The 7,500-nt window shown below is 43.2% G+C and overlaps 1 protein-coding gene across 8 annotated transcripts in view; it reads left to right on the top strand.

Annotated features, from left to right (window-relative positions):
• The window catches only part of ldb2b (LIM domain binding 2b), a 34,094-nt gene that overhangs the window by 8,235 nt on the left and 18,359 nt on the right, over positions 1-7,500 (top strand). The gene's annotated exons all lie outside the window — the stretch shown is intronic.

Here is a 7,500-nt window from a genome sequence, read left to right on the forward strand (position 1 = left end):
GGAGGAAGGGAGGAGGTGGAGGGACTGGGGGAGGGAGCTTTGAGAAGGAACACCGCATTGCAAAAATTAGTCATCACCAAGTAGTGCAGAAATAAGCTCCTTTTTCTCTAGTTCTCTACACTTTTTAAAGAAACTTTTCCTCCGCAACAACAAGACCCGTGCACTGTCTGTAACAGGTGACTGTGGATGGCCTGAGACAGGTATACACACAGCTATCACTTACAACTAATAGTGCTTACTAGAGTGTACCTGTATAATTCTTCAGAACAGGGATATGTATAAATGTGTTCACTTATGGTGCGTGTGTGTGTGTGTGTGTGTGTGTGCGTGCTTGTGTGCATGCGCGTGTGTCTGTCTGAGTGTGTGTGTTAGTGCCTGTGTGTGTGAGCATGCGTGTGTGTGTGTGTGTCTGTGTGTGTGTGTGTGTGTGTGTTTGTGCGTGTGTGCATGCGTGCTTGTGTGCATGCGCGTGTGTCTGTCTGAGTGTGTGAGCATGCGTGTGTGTGCGAGTGTGAATGCTTGCTTGTGTGCATGCGCGTGTGTCTGTCTGAGTGTGTGTGTGTAAGTGCCTGTGTGTGTAAGCATGCGTGTGTGTGTGTGTGTGTGTGTGTGTGTGTGTGTGTGTGTGTGTGTGTGTGTACTACTCACCTCTGTGTTGGAGTGGTCTGCTTGCTCTTAATTATTAAATGAGTGAGTGAGTGAGTGAGTGAGTGAGTGAGTGAGTGAGTGAGTGAGTTGTGTGTTCAGTGCATGAAGGAGGCAAGAGGTTACTCTGGAAGGGCAGCGTCACACTGCCCTCAGCCAAGGCCCAATCAGGCATATCCAGTCCCATCAGACATATCCACTGTGGAACACCGTATCGGTCGGTCATTCCGCTGGTCTTCTGGAAGCTGTTTAAAAGTGCACGGCGCGCAGGCCTGATATTAGCTGGAGATAGGATTGCCCAGTGAGTCAGTCATCGATCTTAATTGATCGGTTGGCTACAATAGTGTGTGACTCATAGTGGACGTGAGGGCTAAGCTCTGAATTTCTTGCAGCCCACAGAGTGATGAGAAAAAAAATATTTGAAATAAGACGTATGGGGGTGGGGGCATTCACTGCCTCAGCAATTCTTTGAAATTTGAGGTTGTTTGTTGAAACAACGCATGGGTGAGTTACTCACAAACACTGTTGAGGTTACTCACAAACCTCTGTTGAGGTTGCTGGTATAAATAAGCTTATACCAATACTGCACTATCCCGATAGGGCCATACAGTAGGTGTGGCTCAGAGTAGTGATTTTATACATGCTTATTACAGATGTGCCGTGACTTGTCCCGTAGGTTACGGCTTCACTTGACCCCTAAACGCAGATCTGGTTTTAAAGCCTGACATTATAATAACACTCAAATGGGATTATTAAAGCTAGAGTTCATTTAAGGGGATTTCATGATCTGTCACTCAGACTAGAGAGGCCTCATTCAAACCTTGTGCTTTAAAATGCAAACAGCATGTGACTAAAGACCGCTATAGCTGTTTGACCAGATGTTGTCAAAAAGGCAAAATGTGCTTGACCTTGGATAAAGTGATGTATATTGTTGTTTAATGTATGATGACAAACGTGTATGTTGTTGGTAGCTGTTCTTCAAGGTAGGCCTTTGTTACAGGTGCCCATATTGAGGTCAGCATGTCCAGTATGTTACCACTTCTCTTTCAGCAGTCCTTTGACTAATAAGGAGAAATAGAGTGGAAAGATTCAGAGTGTGTATAACAGAGAGAGAGAGAGAGAGAGAGGAAAGAGAAGAGAGAGGAGAAAGAGATGAGATGAGAGAGAGAGAGAGAGAGAGAGAGGAAAGAGAAGAGAGAGGAGAAAGAGATGAGATGAGAGAGAGAGAGAGAGATTATTGTTTTAGTCTGTCCTAATTTTTTAAAGTAGGTCCTGGAATTTTCTAAAGCAGCTTTGTGATGATATTCTTTGTGTACAAAAAAAGTCAGATGAAATGAGATTGAATTGAACTGAAGCTTTGATATTTTAAATCAATTGAATTGCTCTATAATATGATAGATATTGCTCTAGTAAATTTAAAGAGACATTGAGAAAGCATTTCCTGTGTTCAGGTATGAGGAGAGAATTGCCACGTAATGAAATTTTAAAATTCTGTGCAAAATTACAAATACCAAAATTGTGTTCAGAATGATTGTATGGATGGAAATTGTCCGTCCTTCAATTTGAATGTTTTGATCAGGAAAGAGGTTTGGGTAGAAAACAAAATCTAGAATACTCCATGCCAGTTTGACCCTGCCAAACCCTTAAAATCACATGGAGTGCCCAGTATCTCTCATATAAGTAATCATGAGTTTCAGCTGGGTCTGTGATAGTAGAAAGGAGAAACCGCTATCTGTGTATAGTGACATTATGCAGGTATCACTTCTTAGTGGAGGACAGCAAGCATTATGGATTGCCCTGCCAGTTCACGAAATGCTACGTCAAATTGTTGATAGATATCGAGATTGACTTTAATTGAGGCAATATCCACATTATGATGGTTGCCAAGGACAGCCTCTTAAAATTGAACATAGCTCTTAGATGAGTGTCTATCTATCTCCTTCTGCATATTTCTTCCTCAGATAAAGGATTTGAAAACAGGATTTTTTTGTGTTTTCCATCAACGCCCATTCCTTTGATGATGTTGTTTTCAGATTAATCACAATGAAGTTGAATTTCATCACCTGTGTTTCAGAGCCTGTCTGTTCTTCTGTTTTTGTTTTGGATGCTTCTGTTGGTGTGCAGTTTACCCGTCTTACCAGGGGAATAGTAGTAGTTGTCTGGCTAGTTCTTTGATGGGCATGATGGCGTTCTGACACAATAGTTTACTGTAGGTCTGCATGAGGGAGCCAGTAGTAGGGTATGATGGTCAGCCATGGTCAGTAAGTAATGGGTGAGGACGGAACAGCTTGGATTCGGTGTCTGTTCTCACCATGGCAACAAAAGCAGCCCTCACAGGAGAGAGAGCAGAGGTACACCTGGACGAAAGATGTCACCCCAGCACCAAGAAAGAACACACTAGAGAACGAACAGCAATAGACCCAGCACCAAGAAAGAACACGCTAGAGAACGAACAGCAATATAGAGCTAGATGAAGCACTACTGTATAGATGGAGCCATAACATTAATACCCTACATGCTGAAGCCTGCATTTAAGGCTAATTTATTATATTTCATATAGCTGATTATCTGTAGTGTCTATGGATGGCAAATTGTACTGTTGTAGATTTCGGATAGCTGACCATAGTTTTTTTATCTTTTCAATATGTGTATATGTTAATGTAATACATTTACAGAAAATGTTTGGTTATGGTAAAGTTATTTAGCATATGCTTTTCCAAACAACATCAGGATAACAAATAATAATAACAGTAAACATTTTCATAACATTATAAGAGCATCAACTATAATAAAACAGCCAATTAAAAATAGAACAATAAATAGAAGCAATAACAGTTTAAAATTTTAGATGAGCCTTTGTGTTTGTGAGAGAGAGAGGGAGAGGAGAAAGGAGAGCTTTTTTCTGTTGCTTTGATTAGTGTCACAGGACTGCGGTGCCTAAAACAGTAAGACATGATGAAATCCTTGAGCAATGCATTTTCTCCTTCATCGTATAATCTTAGTTCAAAGCAATACATTTGAATATTTTTATTGCACTCCTTGAATTATGGATCATATGTTTTGAGTTGCTGAAATCTGCGCCCCTTGACAGAGACAAAACAGTTATTAGTAAGAAAATCCTAATTTAGAGGCTTGTTTTCATAAATGAAAAGAATAACAGTGAAATCAAGGCTACTGCCAAACAAACAAACTCACAGATTGAACAATGTCGTTTGGGCGACCGAAGAGAGCCGTTTCCCAGGGATTAGGTGCTGTGTTTACTCTCTCTCTAGCCACAGTCTCAGGTGCTCATCTCAGGTGAGGCCACGGCACCAAAGTCACGACCCATGGGCCAAACACCTCTGGTTTATTCTGAAATATCTCTGTTGCTCTGGCCTCTTGGGTTGAGAATGTCACCATTTTTTTACTGCTAAAAAAATCTCACCTCACCCCAATTTCACTATCATCACTGTGAAATGAATTATAGGAAGTCTGTTTCTCGCTGGCTAGATAAGTTTTGAAATCAGTGTTTTCGTTGCTATGTTATTTTTAAATGGAAATATGGCAACCGTAAGAGGTAAGACGAGTCACAGGTGGTACGGAGAGTACCAACGCCCAACACACTCAAGGAAGAGGGAAGAGATGGACAGAGCAGTAAGACTGAAGAAGTGATAGATGAAATGGATAAAGAGACAGAGAGATTGCATGACAGGAGAGCGATAAATAAGTGTGTGGTGATTGGCAGCTTTGAGGCTGAGAGGAGAGAGAGGGAGAGGAGAAGGAGAGGGAGAGGAGATGGAGAGAGAGAGAGAGGAGATGGAGAGAAATAGAGAGGAGATGGAGAGAGAGGAGATGGAGAGAAATAGAGAGAGAGGGAGAGGAGATGGAGAGAGAGGGAGAGGAGATGGAGAGAAAGAGAGAGGAGATGGAGAGAAATAGAGAGAGAGGGAGAGGAGATGGAGAGAAAGAGAGAGGAGATGGAGAGAAATAGAGAGAGAGGGAGAGGAGATGGAGAGAAAGAGAGAGGCTTAACACTCCTTTATTGAAACAATATCAGGTGTTTAACCACTACACAATAAAAACATTGTTAAAAACACATACAAGTTACAAGTTAAAAAGAAACATCACAGGGCTCGCAGAGCCGTAGCCTGGCCTTGCCTTCCTACGTGCCCATCCTCCCCACCTTCACACAGCAACCCCCCCACCTCCCATACCGCCAGAAAGCTCTCAATGTCATCAACCATCCTGTAAAAAGCATATTCAGACTTGATTCTCCCCACCACCACCCCCCTAAAAATCTCCACAGGATTGGTTAAAACTCGCCCCGCCATCTTGTACTTCCTTGACAACCAGATTGCCATTTTTGCTGCGCCCAACAAGAAATTGACAAAAAACACTTTCACACACAAAAACACACAAAAACTTTCACACACAAAAACACACACTTTCATCCAACCCACAAAAGGGACACCCCCTCCCAATTGCCGGATTCAGGAGGAGATGGAGAGAAAGAGAGAGAGGGAGAGGGGCAGATGTACTATTGCTTTTGCGCTCACTTGAGGTGTATTTTCTTCGCAACGAGCACGTAAAAACATGGCGTGGTATGTACAAACAGGCCTCACATGGGTAAAAGCGCAGACTGCCTGTCACAGGAGCTGAAAATGGCAATTTGTGCTTTTCCGTGAAATGCGTATGCATTTATAGGAGGGTTAGGGAAAGTGGGAGTTTCGTGTAAAAAAATATTGAAGGAGAAGCGTTAAATGCAGCTAATTAGGTATTCCCCTGTATGTACAAAAACTGCCAATGACAGCGCAGGTCTGGTTTGTGTTGAAATATTTCCGCCTTGTAAAGGCAGGAGTTAATCCAAATTGCAGTTAAATGTGTCAATAAGAGAAACTTTCAAAGACAACAGAATCGTTATTCAGAGCACCAGTTGGCATTGGTGAGGTTGGAACGGCAATGGAATAGAGGAGACGGAGATGTGGTCAGAGAATGAGCGAGCGAGAGCCCTCAAAGCTTTCAGTCCAATTTCCTGTCGACCCACTGCCATTTTGAGACTAGCTCCTGTTGCTAACTCTCATCCAGGTGGTGTTTAATTTTATCTCCCGGATGACATTTCATAAATGCATCCCCATCCTTGCAGAGTGTGATTGTGAGAGGAGGGTGCCCGGTGTGGCTGGATCACTAAAAGGGGAGTCGGTACCACAGCAACTCTGCAGTCACAGAAAATCCGCTCCCAGCCACCCAGCCGCCCACCCAGCTCGTCAGCCCTGTAGTCAATACAAAGCAGTGCGCTCTCTCGTCTCCACACACACAGTCTGTCCTCTCCTCTGCCTTCCTCCTCCACCTTCTTTCTTTCATCTCTTTCGCTCTGTTTGGTCATCTCTGTCCTGTGTGTGTGTGTGTGTGTGTGTGTGTGTGTGTGTGTGTGTGTGTGTGTGTGTGTGTGTGTGTGTTTCTCTTTCTGTCCACACTCCTGATTTGACGAGTTCTTACTCTTCTCCTCTTTCTCGATCTCTCTTGTTGTCTTGTCTCTCGATCTTTCAGTCCCTCTCCTCACCGTCTCTTCTTCTGTTTGTCTCGTCTCGCCTCCCCTCTCTGAGTGCATCAGTGTGTGCACGGAGGACTTCTTCTCATTTCCATGCTCACTCTCCATTTCATCCAGGCTCTGTATCGAGCTCCCACGAGTTGCCTAAGAGAGAGCTATACTGTGTGGTGGATTGGTTGGTAAACAGCTATACCATTGCCCTAAAGGTTGCACAAGTTGGAAATGTAGGTATGGGGACTTGCGCCTTGATGACAAAAGGCAATGCTCTCTTTTTTTTAATAATTCCACCACCATCCCCCCTCTTTGGAGGACAACTTTATTTTTAATACAGAAATACGCCTGTGCAGAAGTATGCTCTCTCTTGCTAGCTTGCCGTTTGGGGCAAGGACATTCTATTTCTCTCTCTCTCTCACACTCTATCGCTCTCTCCAAGGCTAGCTGAATGTGTTTGCTTGCATCCAAGGATTGGAGCACTTCCTTCCTGCTCTACTCTTTTGCTCTGTGTCTAGTTGTCGGTACCACAATGCAGTGTTCGGTAAATAGGGCCTTGATATCTCGGTGGAGGACGTTGGAAAACAGAAATAAACATACCGGAAGTATGCTCTCCTTCTGTCTGTGTCTTTTGCCTCTACACATTTCAGAGGAAGATAGCGTGCATTAGAATGATAATTGGATTGATAAGGTTTTGTAAATATGTTTGGGTGAGATTACGCTGCATAGAGATGGAACGGTAGTACTTGTATTGACATTCAATGGCTGTTACTTTTCCTCACTGTGAGCTCTGATCAATGATAATGACAAAGCACTTTGCTCTATTTGCCTTCATGTAATCCTTATCAAAACATACACTAATACTAATTGTGGCATTCAGTTCTCTGTCAGAAGGTCTTTGGTCTCTCTCTCTCTCTCTCTCTCTCTCTCTCTCCGTGTGTGTGTGTGTGTGTGTGTGTATGTGGGTGTCTGTGTGCTTGTGTATGACATGTGTACATACTGTTAAATGAGTGACTGTGATCGATGCCTTTGTATTAAATGCCTCAGGAAATGCTCTCCAGAGTTCATGTTTCACCATATCACTGTGCAAACCTATTACTTGTGCCGCCTGACACAGTGGCCTCTCATTTCAATGGGACAAGCCGGTCATCTGTCACTGTCCAGGGTTACTGTTGAACATGGAGAAGTGCAGAGTGATCAAGTGTTCTTGTGAGTACCTAAAGGCCTTAATTGGTTTAAATGGTTATTCACATGCACACTGTGGCTGCTTAATCAATACCCCCCAAGGGGGGCTCCCCAATTGTGTCTAATTGAAGTTCATAATTACCTCAATTTAG

Source organism: Alosa pseudoharengus, unplaced genomic scaffold (genome assembly GCF_046254945.1).
Source record: "Alosa pseudoharengus isolate Yale_2024_CS ecotype anadromous, Long Island Sound unplaced genomic scaffold, YU_APseudo_1.1 YU_APseudo_1.1_scf_2, whole genome shotgun sequence".
NCBI lineage: Eukaryota > Metazoa > Chordata > Actinopteri > Clupeiformes > Clupeidae > Alosa > Alosa pseudoharengus.